The sequence below is a fragment of the Pyrus communis genome, unplaced genomic scaffold, assembly GCF_041283825.1.
Source record: "Pyrus communis isolate YQ-2024b unplaced genomic scaffold, ASM4128382v1 ptg000069l, whole genome shotgun sequence".
NCBI lineage: Eukaryota > Viridiplantae > Streptophyta > Magnoliopsida > Rosales > Rosaceae > Pyrus > Pyrus communis.
Window position 1 is genome coordinate 1 of NW_028291027.1, and position 22,500 is coordinate 22,500.

The 22,500-nt window shown below is 33.6% G+C and overlaps 1 protein-coding gene, 2 non-coding genes and 1 pseudogene across 5 annotated transcripts in view; 1 reads left to right on the top strand and 3 right to left on the bottom strand.

Moving 5' to 3' along the window:
- Window positions 1-14,455: 14,455 nt before the first annotated feature.
- On the bottom strand, window positions 14,456-15,366 carry LOC148688267 (uncharacterized; annotated as a pseudogene). Its single transcript, XR_015959720.1, has one exon. The product of XR_015959720.1 is annotated as an uncharacterized LOC148688267 (transcript).
- Window positions 15,367-16,721: 1,355 nt separating this feature from the next.
- On the bottom strand, window positions 16,722-16,795 carry TRNAW-CCA (transfer RNA tryptophan (anticodon CCA)). The gene has a single exon. It is a non-coding gene; the product is annotated as a tRNA-Trp (tRNA).
- Window positions 16,796-16,951: 156 nt separating this feature from the next.
- Window positions 16,952-17,025, bottom strand: TRNAP-UGG (transfer RNA proline (anticodon UGG)). The gene has a single exon. It is a non-coding gene; the product is annotated as a tRNA-Pro (tRNA).
- Window positions 17,026-17,728: 703 nt separating this feature from the next.
- The window catches only part of LOC148688270 (photosystem II CP47 reaction center protein), an 8,230-nt gene continuing 3,458 nt past the window's right edge, over window positions 17,729-22,500 (top strand). For both annotated transcript variants that reach the window (XM_088690000.1, XM_088690001.1), the window contains exons 1-2: window positions 17,729-21,603; window positions 22,429-22,500. The exon at window positions 22,429-22,500 is cut by the window's right edge. The gene's annotated coding sequence lies outside the window, so the exon portion shown is untranslated. The remainder of the gene's footprint in view (window positions 21,604-22,428) is intronic.

A 22,500-nucleotide genomic window follows, 5' to 3' on the forward strand; every position in this document is an offset into this window, starting at 1 on the left:
GTTTAGGTGGACAGCCCGGCAAATAGACATCCACAGGAATTAGCTTATCAACTCCCCGAACAGTACTATAAGAATCGGTACTGAACATCCCCCCTGTAATTGTGCATGCTCCCATAGCAATAACATATTTTGGTTCAGGCATTTGTTCATATAATCTTACTAAAGAAGGAGCCATTTTCATTGTTACTGTGCCTGCTGTTAAAATTAGGTCTGCCTGTCTAGGACTGGATCGTGGTACCAGTCCATAACGATCAAAGTCGAATCGTGAGCCTATTAATGAAGCAAATTCAATGAAGCAACAACTGGTACCATAGAGAAGCGGCCATAAACTGGAGAGTCTTGACCAATTTGAAAGATCACTTGATGTAGTTGAAATAACTGAATTTTGGGTTGTTCGATCAAGTAAAGGAAATTCAATAATGGAAGTCATAACTGTCTCAATCTTTTTTTTTATTGTTTGATGACTATTCAAGAGCTAAGACCATTCCAATGCTCCTTTTCGCCATGCATAAATTGAACCAACAATTAGGATAAGCACGAAAATTAAAGCTTCTATAAATACGGATACTCCCAATACATCGAAACTCATTGCCCATGGATAAAGAAAAACCGTTTCAACATCAAAAACAACAAAAACTAGAGCAAACATATAATAACGGATTCTAAATTGTAACCAAGCATCCCCCATTGGTTCTATTCCCGATTCATAACTCGAAAGTTTTTCTGGTCCTTTGCTAATCGGGGCTAAAACTCCGGAAATTAGAAATGCCAAAATAGGAATAACACTTGATACTATCAGAAATGCCCAGAAAAAATCATATTCGTAAAGCAGAAACATAGACGTACTCCTATTAATGTGGAAAATATACCGTACTAGTCGATTCGAATTAGAATAAATTGTAAAATAATCCATAACTGTTTAGTCAAAACAACAATTTATTTTGATCGAACCGCCCAGTTTCATTTGTTTGCTGCGGTACATGTCTTGTTTCAAGATTGATCCACTCTAATTCTATTTTATTTAGATATAATAAATATAAGTATATATTGCTCTTATACAAACAAGACTCTCTCGTTTTCGCCGCACTTCAGATTACACTAAAGAAAACGAATTACAAATCGAAAATCTTATTTTTTTTTTTTATAATTTCGAATTCTATAGAATTTTATTCTATATATTAGAAATAGAAATTATATATATTATAAATATTATAAATAGAAAATCGAAATCTATAAAATATAGATTCGATATTTCTATAATATAATTTAGAATATATTTTCTATATATATAGAATTTAGAATATATAGATAATTTATTTTCTATATATATAGAATTTAGAATATATAGATAATTTAGAATCTAATTTATTAGATAATAGATAATTTTTTATCTTTTTTTTTTTATTTATATACTATATATATAAATATATATATTTATATACTATATATATAAATATATATATAAAATATAGCATATTTTCATTTTCTTTTCATTTTTGATTTTAATTTTTAGGTTTTAGGGCTATACGGACTCGAACCGTAGACCTTCTCGGTAAAACAGATCAAACTTCTTATTATCAAAATGATTTGAACTGTTTCAAAGACCCAACGTGCATTTTTTTGCATTGGGCTCTTTCATTAACTGATATAAATATCGGCTAGTCTACCACATTTTTCTTGACAGAAAGATAAAAAGATGGTTCCATGTGCTCTGATTCATTATGTGGATTCACTCCAATCCAGGAGCACTACCAAAGTGTTTCAAAGAAGGGTTATCCTGACGTAGGTCTGCTTCTGGCCGAGATCAACTTAAGTTAAATGGAGTTTCTATCGCCCTGCTTGAATCAAAAATGAAACTTCATACACCTTAAAGTTCATAAGATAGGACGAAAAGAGAGTTTTTTTGAGGTCCTTATACTCATTATGCCTGGCATTGAATAGACAGGGAATTCACCTTATCAATATCTCAAATCAATGATGGGTTCTGGCACCTAAATGGGCAACCGAATGGGACCAAACCCTTTGTCAGGCTATTGTTCTCTTGTTTTGTTCCCTAAAAGTCATAGAGTAAGACATCAATTTCTCAATAAGATCAAATCTTTTTTTGATTACATGATGGAGACTCCTCTGAAAAACATTGGCGCGCGTGTAAACGAGTTGCTCTACCTAACTGAGCTATAGCCCTTGTGATACATATTTTATCATGTAGATAATTTCTTGTCAAGATGAATATTACACGATCCAACATTATATCTCTTTGATACGTTTGATTGGTATTGCTTATAAGTAATATTACATTTATAATCCATCAATGTGATAGGTCCCATTTGTTTCTCTTTGTGATGATAAATGACCTACTTAACTCAGTGGTTAGAGTATTGCTTTCATACGGCGGGAGTCATTGGTTCAAATCCAATAGTAGGTAGAACTTATTAGATACCAGAGTCAATGGTATCTAATAAGTTTTTCTACTCATCTTCTTTAATATTTATTTTTTATCGTTTTTGTTTCATTAGAATTTTATTCCACTTGATTGTAATTGATTCTTATTCAATCGGCAGGAACAAAATTAGGGACGAATAAGCAAAATAAGCAAAATAAGGTGTATAAACAGAACTTCTGTTTATACACCTTATTTTGCTTATTCGGACGGACCAACTAGACTAGTTACGACATCACATTAATAGCCTCTACTCGTGTCCTAGCTCGTCTGAGAGCTAAATTTGCCTCAATTGTTTGTCTCTTGCCTTCAGCTTTCCTCAAATTAGCTTCCGCTGTTTCAAGAGTTTGTTGAGCTTCTTGTGGATCAATGTCACTACCCTTCTCTGCATCATTTACTAAAACCGTGATCTCATTATTGCCTATTCTAGCAAAACCACCCATTAAAGCCATCGTTAACCATTGGTCGTTAAGGCGTATTCTCAAAATACCGATATCTACAGCTGTGGCAATAGGCGCATGATTTGGTAATACGCCAATTTGTCCACTATTAGTAGATAAAATAATTTCTTTCACTTCCGAATCCCAAACAATTCGATTCGGGGTCAGTACACAAAGATTTAAGGTCATTTCTTCAATTTACTCTCCATTTCTAAGTTCCTAAGGTCGTAGCTTTCGCAGTAGCTTCATCGATGTTACCTACCAAATAAAAGGCCTGCTCAGGAAGGCCGTCTAATTCTCCAGAAAGGATCAATTTAAACCCTCTAATTGTTTCTGCTAGACCAACATATTTTCCTGGGGAACCGGTAAATACTTCTGCTACGAAAAAAGGTTGTGATAAGAAACGCTCAATTTTTCGTGCTCTTGCTACGGTTAAGCGATCGTCTTCGGATAATTCGTCCAACCCAAGGATAGCTATAATGTCTTGAAGTTCTTTGTAACGTTGTAAAGTTTCTTTAACCCTTTGCGCAGTTTCATAATGTTCTTCACCGACGATACGAGGTTGGAGCATAGTTGATGTTGAATCTAAAGGATCTACTGCTGGATAGATACCCTTGGCAGCTAATCCTCTTGATAGTACGGTAGTAGCATCTAAATGTGCAAATGTCGTGGCCGGAGCAGGATCGGTCAAATCGTCCGCAGGTACATAAACTGCTTGAATAGAAGTTATAGACCCCTCTTTGGTAGAAGTAATTCTTTCTTGTAAAGTACCCATTTCAGTACTAAGGGTGGGTTGATAACCCACAGCGGAAGGCATTCTACCCAATAAAGCGGATACTTCGGATCCTGCTTGGACAAAACGGAAGATATTGTCGATAAATAGAAGTACGTCTTGTTCATTAACATCTCGGAAATATTCCGCCATAGTTAGGGCGGTTAAACCTACTCTCATACGAGCTCCTGGCGGTTCATTCATCTGACCGTAGACTAGAGCTACTTTTGATTCTGCAATATTTTGTTCATTAATTACTCCAGATTCTTTCATTTCCATGTAAAGATCATTTCCTTCACGAGTACGTTCACCTACTCCGCCAAATACGGATACACCCCCATGAGCTTTGGCAATGTTGTTGATCAATTCCATAATGAGTACTGTTTTACCCACTCCAGCTCCTCCGAATAGTCCTATTTTTCCTCCACGACGATAAGGGGCTAAAAGGTCTACTACTTTAATTCCTGTTTCAAAAATAGATAATTTTGTATCTAACTGTATAAAGGCAGGCGCAGATCTATGAATAGGAGATGTTGTGCGAGTATCTACAGGACCTAAATTATCAACCGGCTCTCCAAGCACGTTGAAAATTCGTCCTAGAGTCGCTCCGCCGACTGGAACACTTAGAGGAGCTCCGGTGTCAATCACTTCCATTCCTCTCTTTAGACCCTCTGTAGCACTCATAGCTACAGCTCTAACTCGATTATTTCCTAATAATTGCTGTACTTCACAAGTCACATTAATTTGTTGACCAACAGCATCTCGACCCCTAACTACCAGAGCGTTGTAAATATTAGGCATCTTGCCCGGTGGAAAAGCTACATCCAGTACCGGACCAATGATTTGAGCGATACGCCCCAAGTTTTTTTTTTCAAGTGCAGGAGCCCCAGGACCAGAAGTAGTAGGATTTATTCTCATAATAAAATATGTCGAAATTTTTTGCGAAAATTACTGAAATCAAAAATAAATGTTCGATAGCAAAACAAGTTAAGTTGATCGGTTAATTCAATAAGAAATAGGCCTTAGCGCTCGATTTCGTTGGTACCATCCAACTGAATCCAATTCAATTGTTTACTTATTCAATTTCAGTGAATTGAAAAATTCAACCAAAACCCATTTTCAAAACATCAAGTGTATGAATAAAAATTTTGATAAAGTCTTTTATTTGCCTATCATTATAGACAATACCTTCCATATTATCTATGGAATTCGAATCCGAACCCTATAAATTACGATTTCTTTTTTCTATCTCATTGGTCCTTATTTACGATATCAGCATATCGATTTACGCTTAGCCTATTATTTTTAGCCTAGTATTTTTCATGTTTATGGACGAATTCTGCATATTTTTATATTTAGGATTTACATATACAACATATATCACTGTCAAGAGCGAATTTCTTATTATTTAGATATTTCGATTCAAAAAAGTAAGATATTAGAAACTTGAAAAACAAAGATTGGGTTGCGCCATACATATGAAAGAGTATACAATAATGATGTATTTGGCGAATCAAATACCACGGTCTAATAACGAACCGTTCTGATTAGTTGATAATATTAGTTGATAGTTTTGTGAAAGATTCCTGTGAAAGGTTTCATTAACTTCATAATTTATGTCGAGTAGACCTTGTTCTTGTGAGAATTATTAATTGATTAGTTGTAGGAGGGACTTATGTCACCACAAACAGAGACTAAAGCAAGTGTTGGATTCAAAGCTGGTGTTAAAGATTATAAATTGACTTATTATACTCCTGACTATGAAACCAAAGATACTGATATTTTGGCAGCATTTCGAGTAACTCCTCAACCTGGAGTTCCACCTGAGGAAGCAGGGGCCGCGGTAGCTGCTGAATCTTCTACTGGTACATGGACAACTGTATGGACTGACGGTCTTACCAGTCTTGATCGTTACAAAGGTCGATGCTACCACATCGAGCCTGTTGCTGGAGAAGAAAGTCAATTTATTGCTTATGTAGCTTACCCCTTAGACCTTTTTGAAGAAGGTTCTGTTACTAACATGTTTACTTCCATTGTAGGTAATGTGTTTGGGTTCAAGGCCCTGCGCGCTCTACGTCTGGAGGATTTGCGAATCCCTACTGCTTATGTTAAAACTTTCCAGGGCCCGCCTCATGGTATCCAAGTTGAGAGAGATAAATTGAACAAGTATGGCCGCCCTCTATTGGGATGTACTATAAAACCAAAATTGGGGTTATCCGCTAAGAATTACGGTAGAGCAGTTTATGAATGTCTACGCGGTGGACTTGATTTTACCAAAGATGATGAGAATGTTAATTCCCAACCATTTATGCGTTGGAGAGACCGTTTCTTATTTTGTGCCGAAGCAATTTATAAAGCACAGGCTGAAACAGGTGAAATCAAAGGGCATTACTTAAACGCTACTGCAGGTACAGTAGAAGATATGATGAAAAGAGCTGTATTTGCCAGAGAATTGGGGGTTCCAATCGTAATGCATGATTACTTAACAGGGGGATTCACTGCAAATACTACCTTGGCTCATTATTGCCGAGATAATGGTCTACTTCTTCACATCCACCGTGCAATGCATGCAGTTATCGATAGACAGAAGAATCATGGTATGCACTTTCGTGTACTAGCTAAAGCGTTACGTATGTCTGGTGGAGATCATATACACGCTGGTACCGTAGTAGGTAAACTTGAGGGGGAAAGAGAGATTACTTTAGGCTTTGTTGATTTACTACGTGATGATTTTATTGAAAAAGATCGAAGCCGCGGTATTTATTTCACTCAAGATGGGTCTCTCTGCCAGGTGTTTTGCCTGTGGCTTCAGGGGGTATTCACGTTTGGCATATGCCTGCTCTGACCGAGATCTTTGGAGATGATTCTGTACTACAATTTGGTGGCGGAACTTTAGGACACCCTTGGGGAAATGCACCTGGTGCCGTAGCTAATCGAGTAGCTCTAGAAGCATGTGTACAAGCTCGTAATGAGGGACGTGATCTTGCTCGTGAGGGTAATGAAATTATTCGTGAGGCTAGTAAATGGAGTCCGGAACTAGCTGCTGCTTGTGAAGTATGGAAGGAGATCAAATTCGAATTCGAAGCAATGGATACTTTGTAATCCAGTAATTATTTACTGTTAGTTCTCTTAATTGAATTGAAATTTAAATTGAAATTAAACTCGGCCCAATCTTTTACTAAAAGGATTGAGCCGAATACAATAAAAAGATCCTATTGTATAGATGTATAGATTTTTGAGAGATACATACTTATATAGATATACAAGATCTTAAATACAAAAATATAAGACGAAACAACTTAAACGCTTTTTTTTATTGTTGTGTTGGATCCACAATTAATCCTATGGATCCCTAGGATTGGTGCATTCTTATACTATTTTTTTTATATATTATTATCTCCGGATCCTGCGTTTTTGGATCATGATCGAGCCAAGTATCACAACTTCTTCTACCCATCCTGTATATTGTCCTTTTCATTCTGTGTTGAAATATAAACTTATTATATTAGTAGGCGAGATTTTACGAAAAAGGTTCTTTATATTCCTTTATATTCATAGCATAGGAGAAACTACTATTTTTTTTTTTTTTTTTCAATATCCCCTCGTTATTAGTTACTAACCCTAGTGATTGGATTTATATGCTTATTCTGATCGGAATATTCAAATGATTTTCATCGAATGACTATTCATCTATTGTATTTTCATGTAAATGAGGGGCAAGAAAGTTCTATGGAAAAATGGCGGTTCGATTCGATGTTGTTTAACGGGGAGTTAGAATACAGGTGTAGGCTAAGTAAATCAATGGACAGTCTTGGTCCTTTTGAAAATACCAGTGTAAGTGAAGATCCAATTTTAAATGATATGGATAAAGACATTTTCAATTTTAGCGACAAGTCTAATTACAGTAATGTTGATCATTTAGTCGGCGACAGATACATTCGGAATTTCATATCTGATGACACTTTTTTCGTTAGGGATAGTAATAGGGACAGTTATTCCATATATTTTGATATTGAAAATAAAAATTTTGAGATTGACAACAACCGTTCTTTTCTAAGTGAACTAAAAAGTTCTTTTTATAGTTATCAGACTTCTAGTTATATAAATAATGCACCCCAAAGTGACGATACTCGCCACGATCGTTACATGTATGATACTAATTCTCATCATAGTTGGAATAATCACATTAATAGTTGTATTGACAGTATCTTGGTTCTCAAATTTGTATTGATAGTTATATTTTAAGCAACAGTAACAATTACAGTGACAGCTACATTTATAGTTACATTTGTGGCGAAAGCGTAAATAGTAGTAAAAGCGAGAGTTCCAGTATAAAAACTAGCACAGATGATAGTGATTTTAGTATAAGTTCTAATAATTTAAATGTAACTCAAAAATACAGGCATTTGTGGATTCAATGCGAAAATTGTTATGGATTAAATTATAAGAAATTTTTAAAATCAAAAATGAATATTTGTGAACAATGTGGATGTCATTTGAAAATGAGTAGTTTTGATAGAATCGAACTTTCGATTGATCCCGGTACTTGGGATCCTATGAACGAAGACATGGTCTCTCTGGATCCCATTGAATTTCATTCGGAGGAGGAACCTTATAAAGATCGTATTGATTCTTATCAAAAAAATACAGGATTAACTGAGGCTGTTCAAACAGGCACAGGTCAACTAAATGGTATTCCCGTAGCAATTGGTGTTATGGATTTTCAGTTTATGGGTGGTAGTATGGGATCTGTAGTGGGCGAAAAAATCACACGTTTGGCCGAGTATGCTACCAATCAATTTTTACCTCTTATTCTAGTGTGTGCTTCCGGAGGAGCACGCATGCAAGAAGGAAGCTTGAGCTTGATGCAAATGGCTAAAATATCTTCCGCTTTATATGATTATCAATTAAATAAAAAGTTATTTTATGTAGCAATCCTTACATCCCCTACCACAGGCGGGGTGACGGCTAGTTTTGGTATGTTGGGAGATATCATTATTGCCGAACCCAATGCTTATATTGCATTTGCAGGTAAAAGAGTAATTGAACAAACATTGAATAAGACAGTACCTGAGGATTCACAAGTGGCTGAATATTTATTCCATAAGGGCTTATTCGATCCAATCGTACCACGTAATCCTTTAAAGGGCGTTCTGAGTGAGTTATTTCGGCTACATGCTTTCTTTCCTTTGAATGAAAATTAGATTAGAGCCTTAGAGTCTTAATTGAATATTTAATAAGAGTATTAATTTAATAAAACTTAATAAATTTTTTTATGTGTGGTGATCAAGTAGTTATTTAATTTATAGGAATCAAAGTCAAAATCCGAAGAATGGATTTTGACTTTGGTAACATAAGATTGAATTGTAGAAAGAACCATCCGGATCGTTTTTTTATTGATATTCCTGGTTACTAATACTAACTAGGAAATCTCTATTAAACAAAAGAGTGAATTCTTTCAAAATAAAAGAGTGAATTCTTTCGCTTTCTTCCGTGGAATTAGTTAACAAGGTCTTGCATCTTTCTATATCTCCCGAAAATAATCCCCCACTAAGAATCCTTTTTGTTGGATCGTATTATAACGAATTCTTTGGGAGTTTTTAGTAAATACTTTAAAATTTTATTAAATTATGAAATTTATAAGACAAGAAAAGATAATAACTACTAATACGAATATAAAAAGGGTGGATTATCGTATATATATATTTCATGTAGAAACATGTAGAAAGATGAATAGGTCCATTTATTTATATATTTATTGTATTATTTATATATTTATTGTATTTTATTAATTAATATATATTAATTAATATATATTTCTTAAATTAATATATATTTCTTAAATTAATATATATTTCTTAAATTAATATATATTTCTTAAAACATATACTTATAGACTCCCTATCCCTATTAAGTATATATATACTCACTTAGGTATACTTAGTATAATATAACAATTATATATGAATTATAAGATATCTTTATAACAATATAAGGTTCAAATATAAAACAATAAATATAACAATAAATAACAGGTACAAATATTAAATCGAGGTACCCATTCTATGATAACTCTCAACAGTCTCCCCTCCATTTTTGTGCCTTTAGTGGGCTTAGTATTTCCGGCAATTGCAATGGCTTCTTTATCTCTTTATGTTCAAAAAAACAAGATTTTTTAGATACAACAAGGACAAATCTTATATATATATATATTTTTTTTTCAAGACTTACTTGGATCATAACACGGATATCTATTTAGTAAAATATGGTATAATATGCGGCTTCCTTCGGGCATAAGCTCTTATGTATGTGTAAACATGATAAATGAATTATAACTATTTTCAAATAGATCGGGATCGGGGAGAATTTCTGAAATGTAAAGTAAATATATCTATATGTATTAGGAAATCATATGAAAGGGATGTTATTATTTTAGTTTGGATCTAAGAAATTCGATGAATTATCCCTAAAGGTTCACATCATAATAGTGCTGGTTGATGAGAGTTACTTCGGAAACAAAAAAAAGTAAAAAAAAAAATTATTTTTGTTATTCTCCCAATTCCAATAAAATGAAACTAGGTCTAGTTAGAGTATGAGTTGGCGATCAGAACGTATATGGGTAGAACTTATAGCGGGGTCTCGAAAAACAAGTAATTTCTGTTGGGCCTTTATTCTTTTTTTAGGTTCATTAGGGTTTTTATTGGTTGGAACGTCCAGTTATTTTGGTAGGAATTTTATATCTTTATTTCCTTCTCAGCAAATCATTTTTTTTCCACAAGGTATCGTGATGTCTTTCTATGGGATCGCAGGTCTTTTTATTAGCTCCTATTTGTGGTGCACAATTTCGTGGAATGTAGGTAGTGGTTATGATCGATTCGATATAAAAGAGGGCATAGTGTGTATTTTTCGTTGGGGATTTCCTGGAAAAAATCGTCGCATATTCCTCCGATTCCTTATGAAAGACATTCAGTCCATCAGAATAGAAATTAAAGAGGGTATTTATGCTCGTCGTGTCCTTTATATGGAAATAAAAGGACAAGGAGCCATTCCCTTGACTCGTACTGATGAGAATTTTACTCCACGAGAGATTGAGCAAAAAGCTGCTGAATTGGCCTATTTCTTGCGTGTACCAATTGAAGTATTTTGAAAAAAGGAACTGAAGAATGAATACTTTGCAAGAGATAAAAAACTCAAGAATCATCTTTTTTTCTATAGCATAACTTAACTGAAGTTTCTTCAGAACGCTTACTCGAGCCAAAGCAAACGTATATGAAACAATTCTAAAACTAAATTGTTTATGTCCACAATTTTTTTTATGCGTATGTAAATCCACTTAACTCAATTCAGTAACAAATCTAAATGATAGATTCATCATATATCAAAACAAAACATTTCATCATAAAGTAAAGAATTTTTTTTCTAAATATTTGATATTTTGATAGAACGGGAGTTCTTTCGTCTCGAAATCCGACTACTATAAATTTGAAGAGGGCTCTTTCTTATTCTATATTCTTTCTAAATTCAAGGACTAACCGCTGTACTGAATCACAAAAAAATCCGGAAATACATCGATGACTTGTAATAGAACTTATGCTTGATAGAAATATTAGTATCATATAGAGTCGACGAATGAGGTGCGTTCATTAAAAATTTTAAAATTCACAGACGAAAAAATGGCAAAAAAGAAAGTATTAATTTCCCTTCTATATCTTGCATCTATAGTATTTTTGCCTTGGTGGATCTCTCTCTCATTTAATAAAAGTCTAGAATCTTGGTTTACTAATTGGTGGAATACTAGGCAATCCGAAATTTTTTTGAATGATATTCAAGAAAAGAGTATTCTAAAAGAATTCATAGACTTAGAGGAACTCTTACGTTTGGACGAAATGATAAAGGAATACCCGGAAACACATTTACAAAAGCCTCGCATCGAAATCTACAAAGAAACGATCCAATTGATCAAGATGCACAACGAGGATCGCATCCATACAATTTTACACTTCTCGACAAATATAATCTGTTTCGGTATTCTAAGTGGTTATTCTATTCTAGGTAATGAAGAACTTGTTATTCTTAACTCTTGGTTTCAAGAATTCCTATACAACTTAAGCGACACAATAAAAGCTTTTTCTATTCTTTTATTAACGGATTTATGTATAGGATTCCATTCGCCCCACGGTTGGGAATTAATGATTGGCTCTGTCTACAAAGATTTTGGATTTGCTCATAATGATCAAATTATATCCGGTCTTGTTTCTACTTTTCCAGTCATTTTAGATACAATTTTTAAATATTGGATCTTTCGTTATTTAAATCGTGTATCTCCTTCACTTGTAGTGATTTATCATTCAATGAATGACTGAAAAGTGATCGAACGATCCAATTATAATATTTGTTACTTTGTACATAAGCAAAACATTCAAAATTGTACTTACTACCCATCCAAGGGATTCCTCCAATATTCCAGTAAAATTATTTATATTTAATATTTAAGTAAATAGCAAAATTATAGATAGGGAACTATACTAGCGACCTACCTAATTTTATTGTAGAAATTTTCGGGATCAATGATTGGACCATGCAAACTAAAAATACCTTTTCTTGGATAAAGAAAGAGATTACTCGATCCATTTCCGTATCGCTCATGATATATATACTAACCCAGGCACCCCTTTCAAATGCATATCCCATTTTTGCACAGCAGGGTTATGAAAATCCACGAGAAGCGACTGGCCGTATTGTATGTGCCAATTGCCATTTAGCTAATAAACCCGTGGATATCGAGGTTCCACAAGCGGTACTTCCTGATACTGTATTTGAAGCAGTTGTTCGAATTCCTTATGATCTGCAACTGAAACAAGTTCTTGCTAATGGTAAAAAAGGAGCTTTGAATGTCGGGGCTGTTCTGATTTTACCCGAGGGGTTTGAATTAGCCCCTCCCGATCGTATTTCGCCCGAGATTAAAGAAAAGATAGGAAATCTGTCTTTTCAGAGCTATCGTCCCACTAAAAAAAATATTCTTGTGATAGGTCCGGTTCCTGGTCAGAAATATAGTGAAATCACCTTTCCTATTCTTTCCCCGGACCCCGCTACTAAGAAAGATGTGCACTTCTTAAAATATCCCATATATGTAGGCGGGAACAGGGGAAGGGGTCAGATTTATCCCGACGGGAGCAAGAGTAACAATAATGTTTATAATGCTACAGCAGCAGGTATAGTAAGCAAAATAATACGAAAAGAAAAAGGGGGGTACGAAATAACCATAGCGGATGCATCGGATGGACGTCAAGTGGTTGATATTATCCCTCCAGGACCGGAACTTCTTGTTTCAGAGGGCGAATCCATCAAACTTGATCAACCATTAACGAGTAATCCTAATGTGGGTGGATTTGGTCAGGGAGATGCGGAAATAGTACTTCAAGATCCATTACGTGTCCAAGGTCTTTTGCTCTTCTTGGCATCTGTTATTTTGGCACAAATCTTTTTGGTTCTTAAAAAGAAACAGTTTGAGAAGGTTCAATTGTCCGAAATGAATTTCTAGATCTGCGGATTTATCAACATCAAGCTCTAAAAATAAACAAATTTTTGTTGGGAATTATGTATGATCAAAAAAATTTTGCTTATTTCTATTCTTTATTCTACCGGATTTCGGGAATTACTTAATACCGCATTCCTGGTCATAGTATATTGTGAAGGCGACTGTTTTACTTAACTCTTCTTTATTTATTTGTTTTTTCAATCCAAATTGAAACGGTATGATATAGAATGAATCAATAGTTTTATATTTGACTAAAATCAAAACAAAAGATAAATAAAATCAAAACAAAAGATAAATAAGCGGAGAATAGAAACCAAAGTATAAATGAGAGGAACAAAGGATTTTAGGGGAGATTGTTCGTCTCCTAGTCCTTGACACAAGAAACGGAATTTTACCCAACCCTTTCTTGTGTCGAATTAATAAAGATTCTCGATCCCGTTCGTAAAAAATGGATATTTGTAGTTTTCATTTTTTTTTTTTTTTTTTTATATAGGTTTATTTTATCATAACCCTTTTTTAGATTTCTTACGTAACATAGTGGTAGTGGACAAATAAATATAGGTCAATTTATTGAGCAATATAGAACTTCTTCAATTTCAACGAACTTATAAAAAAAAAATTTCACTTTTATGAGATTAAATATTTATTAGATTAAATGGAGTAAGGTTCTATTCTATTAGTATAGTAAAGTAGTATAGTAAAGGGTTTGCATGATATCTGATTGATAGAAATATATTCTATTTATATATAATTGTGAGTCATCCAAAAAGGGTAAATCGAGTGATTCCTTCTTTGTTTTAAGTATTGACAGATACTATTGAGTAACAGATGTTCTGAATCAATTAACGAAGTTCATTTTTTAAAAACATCATCAGAAAAGGTGGAGGTTTTTGAAACATCTCTAAAAAAAAAAAAATATTATGATTATTAAGAACTCAACGGGACTTACCCCCTCTTTCCTTGTCTGATTCGAGGGGGATCCCGTTGAGTTCTTATGCTTTCATGTCTACAACTCAGTTCATCCGATTATTACAGGGATGAACCTAATCCGGAATATGAACCATAAAAGAAAATACCGATTAAACCGATCACAAGAATACCGGCTACAGTACCTATTATCCAAAGAGGAATCCTTCCAGTAGTATCGGCCATTTGTCCTACTTTCCTCCACATTTTATCAAGTGGTCATGCTAGAGACATAAACAGCCATAGATAATTATGAGATGATATCTTTCCGAATGGGATAAGAGAATTCCTACTATCTATTCTTTTTTTATTTTAATTAAAGAAATAATTGGAAAATAAAACAGCAAGTACAAAAATGAGTAATAACCCCCAGTAGAGACTGGTACGATTCAATTCAACACTTTGTTCGTTCGGGTTTGATTGTGTCGTAGCTCTATGATTCGGATTAGGTTTATCGTTGGATGAACTGCATTGCTGATATTGACCCTAAAAAAGAAACGGTAGGTACAGCTAGTCCGTGAACAGCTAACCATCGCACTGTAAAAATTGGATAGGTTCTATCTATAGTCATTTTGGCCTCCTAAAAAGATCTACTAAATTCATCGAGTTGTTCCAAAGGATCAAAACGGCCAGTTATTAATGGAATTCCTTGTCGGCTTTCTGTAAAATACTCGTTTGGGCGAGGGCTTCCAAATACATCGTAAGCTAAACCCGTGCTGACGAATAACCAACCCGCAATAAATAAGGAAGGTATAGTAATGCTATGAATGACCCAGTATCGAATACTGGTAATAATATCCGCAAAAGAACGTTCTCCTGTGCTTCCAGACATGTTGAGCTCCGCATATTCTTGTACAGTCAGGGGGGGGGCCGATTCCGTAAAAGATTAAATCAGTAAATGGAAATTTACTGAAACCAATCTTTGTGAGATCGTCAATATTGTACCAAGGGTGTTTTTAGAGTATACCGAATCAGTATAGCTATCCTTCTTCTGACACAGCAATGCAATTTCACAATCAATATCGAAATGAAGTGTTAGATAATTTCTTTCTTCTTTTCTTGTTGCTTGTCGATGTAGAATTTTGTACCATTTAATATAAAATTCCTCAAATTCCTGTAGTATAAGGATTTTCTTCAGTAGAAACTGAAGATCAAGTAAAATGTGAATTCGACAGGTTGGTTTCCAATAATTTATGAAGGAGATTCTCATATTCTTACGATTCAATTAGACGTTACATCTAAAAACATACGTTTTGTGGTTGTATAAGATGTTTTTTGTTGGAATCTTTTTTTTTTTTTAGGAATTGGTTGGCCACCCAGTAACAAGTAATAATAGTAGATATTATTCAATGAAAGAACGAGGAACAACGAATAAATAAAAAACAATAAATATTCGTGATGCACGCATTATTCTATTAGCCCCCCAAGGGGGTCCTTCGTGACCTAATTACAAAGATGGGTCTTTGTAATATGGAAAGATAAAATGTAAAACCCAGTTTCGATTGATCTTATCGTGCGATACTTTTTTCTTTTCAATCGCGAGATTATGTGAATGAACTACTACTGAGTTCGCTTTAAAGTAAAAAAAAAGTGCATTAGAAGTGTCGTTCGAAAAAAAAAAAAATGGATTCGATATTTCGATACAATAAAAAACAATCAAACTTATTTTCCAATTTTATTCCAGAGTGATTCAAAGAGAGTTTCATTTTGTGAATGAAGTTATAAAAAACGTTCTTATTATTACTTTATTTATAATTTCTAATATTCTATATATACATATAGTTAGTTATATACATATATTAGTTCAGTCAACTCAAGAGTTGACCGATGAATCTATTGATTCAAAAGCGTGGGATGGGTAAATGTCACAGATGATTAATTGATTTCTTACTTATGTTACTCTATTTTTATTAGTATCGTCTATAATAATTGATGAATCAAATATTTTCAATTGAATTTATCCTTTCAATTGGTTGGTATTTTTGTTTATCCTCGTATCTTTCAAAAATTGAAACTTAGGGAAGTGCTTTAGAAACATATGTATAAAAAGAACATATTTCATTTAGCCTTTTCATGCCTACTATAACTAGTTATTTCGGTTTTCTACTAGCATCTTTGACTATAACCTCAGCTCTATTTATCGGTCTGAGCAAGATACGACTTATTTGAAATTAATTTAATGAACAATTTATAAAAAAATCTTTCTATGGTAGTTCATATATTCTCCAGTCCCTTACCAATTCTTGGTCATTGAGATGTATAGTCAATACAGATTAATATTTAAGGATAAATATTACCTCTCCCTTCCCCCTTTCAAACAAATTGAAATGATTGAAGTTTTTCTATTTGGAATCGTCTTAGGTCTAATTCCTATTACTTTGGCTGGATTATTCGTAACTGCCTATTTACAATACAGACGTGGTGATCAGTTGGATCTTTGATTAATTAACATCTCGTTTTTTATTGACCTCCTACTTCCTTTAATCCGCGGGAGGTCAAATTTAGGTTGCTGCTCAATTATTTTAGTGTAATTTTGACCTCCCGCGATTAACAAGAACACAGAATCACGCCCTGTAGGATTTGAACCTACGACATCGGGTTTTGGAGACCCACGTTCTACCGAACTGAACTAAGAGCGCTTTATTATCACAATAAATATTTTGTAACCCCAATTTATCTTGCATATATATATACTATAAAAAATAAAAATTAAATATTTATTTAATTATGTATGTACAATTTTATTAATTGATCTCAATTGATCCCTCGTTACTGCTCAGAAGATAAGTAATAGGTAGGGATGACAGGATTTGAACCCGTGACATTTTGTACCCAAAACAAACGCGCTACCAAACTGCGCTACATCCCTTTCAATTGGTCTACAGTGTCATTGTAGAGAATCCCTGCCTTGTTTTCCACATCTTTATTTCCTACATTGATATACACAAACTATCTTATCATTTCTTCCTTCTTCCTTTTGGTCTCATATATCATATAACAAACATATAATATGGTAAAAGACTTATATAAAGTATGAAATTAATATGAAATCTACCACAAAAAATTAATATTTTTTAGGAATTTAAGGCGGAAATGGACGTATTTTTTTCTTTTAATAAATATCTATTTTGTACATTTCAATTTGAATTAGGAACTCCGGTACAAGTGGTAAGTCATTAACTACATATACACATCCGGTCATATATGTATTACCATTAGGTATTACAAATTACAATAAAATTACAATAACGAATACAGAAAGAGGAGTTTTTAAAATGCGAGATCTAAAAACATATCTCTCCGTGGCACCGGTAGTAAGTACTCTATGGTTCGGGTCTTTAGCAGGTTTATTGATAGAGATCAATCGTTTTTTTCCGGATGCGTTGATATTCCCCTTTTTTTCATTCTAGCTATTGATATGGGAAGGGGGAAGAAGATTAGAGATACAATCAAATATCTGTAACTAATCCCTACCCCTCCCTTCTTTTTTTCTTTGTTTTTTCTTTTTTTCTTTTTTTACTTATTCTTTCTAAAAAAAAAAAAAAAACAAAGAAAAAGCGGTTTCAACCTCGGGCTCAGGCTCAAATTAAATTAATAATAGAACGGAAATGCGGTGGTTGGGGCAACAATATCATACAAGATACTTAACTGAAAATGAAATACTGTACGGCAATTAAAAATTATAAATATAGTTAGAAATCATTATATTACTTATTATTTATTACTATATTGATTGCAACAAAATATTTCTTTCATAATTTGATTTCGAGTTACCTGCTTCTATTTTTGTGTCCTTTCTTCTTCCTTGCTTCGGGTCGGAAAATTAAAGAAAAGAATTGAGTGAATCAAAAACCAAAGGAGGTTCATGGCTAAGGGTAAAGATGTCCGAGTAACGGTTATTTTGGAATGTACCAGTTGTGTTCGAAATCGTGTTAATAAGGAATCAATGGGCATTTCCAGATATATTACTCAAAAGAATCGACACAATACGCCTAGTCGATTGGAATTGAGAAAATTCTGTCCCTGTTGTTACAAACATACGATTCATGGGGAGATAAAGAAATAGATCGAACCGATCGCTCGTGTGTCAGTCTTCCAAGGAAGATGAAAAATTACATATTATATATAACAATATATATAATTTATTTTAATTTATTTTTTAATTTATTTAAATATAAACAAATAAATAGAAACAAACCAAATCCTATTTCGATCGGATCAAAGATGATGTAGAATTAAGAAATAGGATTGGGATTTTCAGGATAAGGAATAAACAAACCATGGATAAATCCAAGCGAATCTTTCTTAAATCTAAGCGATCTTTTCGTAGGCGTTTGCCTCCGATCCAATCGGGGGATCGAATTGATTATAGAAACATGAGTTTAATTAGTCGATTTATTAGCGAACAAGGAAAAATATTATCTAGACGGGTGAATAGATTGACCTTAAAACAACAACGATTAATTACTATTGCTATAAAACAAGCTCGTATTTTATCTCCGTTACCTTTTCTTAATAATGAGAAACAATTTGAAAGAAGCGAGTCAACCGCTAGAGCTGCTGGTCTTAGAACCAGAAAAAAAATAGGTTGACTCTTCAATTGAATTGAATCAAAATAAAATTCCAATCCAAACTCAAATGCGGATTGACGTTTTTTTTTTTTGTTCGAAAAATCGTAAAATCGAAATGTCCTGTCGTAAGAAAAAAAATGGGAGAAGAGGAATAAATATTTTATATTTAACGTCTTTCTTCATTTTGATGACTTTATCATATTTTATCATACTAATTTCTACTCTACCTTCCCAGAGTTCATTCTCCAGGGAACTCCATTTAAACTATTCCAACGGATTCCTTCCAATCTCTTTATTTTATGATCTCATTGGAAATCATATAAAGACAACTCTTATTTAATATAGCTATTTGTGCAAGTATTTTACGATTAAGAAGTAACTGTCTCTTGTACAGATTGTGTATAAATTTACTATAACTAAAGTATACTTTATTCTCGCGAATTACTGCATTTATCCGAGTGATCCACAACCGACGAAAATCTCTCTTTTGTCTACCTCTATCCCGATGAGCCGAAACCAAAGCTCTTATTTTCTGTTGAGTAATAGTACGAGTAAGTCTTGAATGAGCCCCTCGAAAGGTTGATGCAAATAAACGAATTTTTGTTCTACGTCTTCGAGCTATATACCCTCGTTTAATTCTGGTCATTGAATAAATGAAACTTTGATGAATAACTAATCGATTTCCTTTCTTTCAGTTATTCCCTTCCCGTATCCTAGTCTATTAATAACAAAACGGATTCTTCCAATGTATAAAATTTAAATTCCAATGGCTTTTGCTACTATAACCTTCCCGACCACGATTTTTTTTTTTTTTTTTCTAGGTGAAATGCCTAGAAAAAATTGTATTGATATTAGGTATCAAAACCACATAAAAGTTATAAATATAAATGGATATAGTGGGTTCCATCGTTTCTATGGTTACTTCTTAAACGGTGAGGTCCTCTCTATACACCGGAGCCCTTCTTTCATTTAATCAATGTTATTGTTAACTTGTACAGTTCACACTCTTTGGCTCTACCCATAATTATCCAGTACGAGGTCTTTCACAATGAGATCTACTTATACAGTAACGGTATTTAATTATGAAGATTAGCTGAGTAGCTGACCCTGTTAGTCCGTTCTTGCAAGAGTAAGGCATAATTTTTCTGCTTTTTAAAATAGTATTTCCCCTGCTTAATGGATATCATTTGCTATCAATGGAGAATTCTTTCTCATCTTAAATTTAAAACGGAGTTGATTGGATTTGCACCAACGGAAACCATACATTTGATACCACAATAGAAGGATAGATCTTTTTGATTTTTAGATATTGAATGGAGTTCTTCCATTCTAGTCTATTCACTGGTACTGATCGTTGATACTGGATCAATTGTTTTCTTTCTTTTGTCCTAGCCCATGATCTGAACGAGTCGCACATACACCCTAGTACATGTTCCTCGTCGCTGAGGACATCCCCCAAGAGCGGGGGATTTCGTGACATTTCTGATTGGCTGTCTTGTGTTTCTAATAAGCTGTTTAATAGTTGGCATATTGAATCATATACATAATGGGCTGGTTTAGATCGATCTTAACCGGATGATTATGAATTATTTTATTTCTATATTAATAGATTAATGAATAGAATCTTAAATCAGATTAATGAATAGAATATTAAATCCGGTAAGAAGATAAAATCTCAAATCACCAATTCGTCTGAAATTTTTGTTATTTTTTCTTTTTTATTCAGTCGCTACAAGATCAACAATTCCATGAGCTTGGGCTTCTGTTGCTGACATAAAAACATCTCTTTCCATATCTTCGGATACAACCCATAAGGGTTTGCCTGTCCTTTGTACATAAACCCTTGTGACGGTTTCGCGCAGCTTCAAAAGTTCTTCCGCTTCCAAGATAAATTCTCCCGTCTGTGCCTCATAAAAAGAACTAGCAGGTTGATGGATCATTACCCTGATGATATAACATAATAAATGTTTATTCTATCTCGCATGATGATAAGGTGAAGAGATAAAGAATAATAAAATATATAATTGAACAACCGTACAGGCATCTTTTACGCATTGCATACGGCTCTATAATGGAATTCGTTTTTACCTTACTTAAATATCAAATAAATTAAATTTAAATTAAATATAGGGTCTATCAGACTCGGGTTGGTAAATGATCCAATAACCACCCTTCTTTTTGTTTTTGGAGTAGTTCAAAAATACTATGATGGCTCCGTTGCTTTATATATTTATTTCGTCTGTTATTTAGCAATCCCAAAGTTTCTTTTTTTTTTTTTTTCAAATAAAAAAACAAGATTTTTTTTATTTTCATATTCTTTCATAACCTAAATATTGTTAAGAGCCTCCCGGCGTGAAAACAAAAAAGTTTGTGACGCTGAAATAGGCCTCCCGATAGATTAGATAAAATCGGAAATACCTTTTATCTCATACTACTCTTTCGATACATAATTTAAGGGTTAAAAAAATTTATCATATCGAATTCGAAGTGCCATGCTATTATTACTTAATATTAATATTTCATATAGCGCGAAGGCATAGTCTTCTTTTTTCTCTCAAATCAAATAAAAAACTCATTGGCGCCAAGCGTGAGGGAATGCTAGACGTTTGGTAATTTCTCCTCCGACCAGAATAAAAGATCCCATTGAAGCGGCTAATCCCATGCATATTGTCTGTATATCTGGTCGCACAAATTGCATAGTATCATAAATAGCTACTCCGGGTATTACCCATCCGCCAGGAGAATTTATAAACAAATATAGATCTTTGGTATCATCCTCTATACTGAGATATACCATAAGACCAATAAGTTGATTCGAGATCTCGCTATCAACCCCTTGGCCTAAAAAAAGTAATCGTTCTCGATAAAGTCGGTTGATTGGGATAAAGTTGTATCCCTTAGAAACCGTACATGCACCTTTTGATGCATACGGTTCAACAAAAATAACGAAAAAAAAAAAAAGAATCAATGTGTAGATGTAGATTCTAGCGCTTTCTTTTATTTATTTATTTTTTTTTTTCATACCAGGCTTTTAACTTATAAAAAGGGGCTTTTCTTTCATTTTTCAAAAAAGATGGGTTTTGGCCTGTTTTGTTTATCTATAAAAAAAAATTACTAAATTTATCTAACTAACTTTTCATTGATGTATTGTTTCATCGAGATACAATCTCAATCGCGATGTAATTTTCTTGTTCCTGAATGGGCTTCTTCAATTTTTTTAGGTTTATGCTCTACTCCGAGTAAAGATCCGCCCGATTTGGATTTGCACATATATGACAAATGCCCCAATACCACGTCCTTTTGCTACGACTTCCTTTTTACAATTTATTTCATGTCTTACAACAGATATTCAATGCATTCATCATATTACTCGATTGATTAACAGTTTGAGATCACTTCTATTATAAATATATAAAGAAATAGAATATGATAGAACTAGTAATCATAAATAGATTTTTTACCGGTTTTTTTCTAAACGGAGCCTGGATACTTCATTTTATTGGCCTAACCAAGATAACCATAAATTATTCTAATTGATAATATTAATCTGTATACCCTCCCGAAAAAATGGATCTAATTGAACTTCACGCTCCAAATTTTTGATAATTCAATCAATCTTTCTTGGGCGAAGGGGAGGATATCTCGATCGGGGAAGAGAATGGGGAAATACCATATGACCCAATATATCTGACAAGTCGCACTATATGTCAATCCACAATGCATCTTCCTCTCCAGGACTTCGAAAAGGTACTCTTGGAACACCAATAGGCATT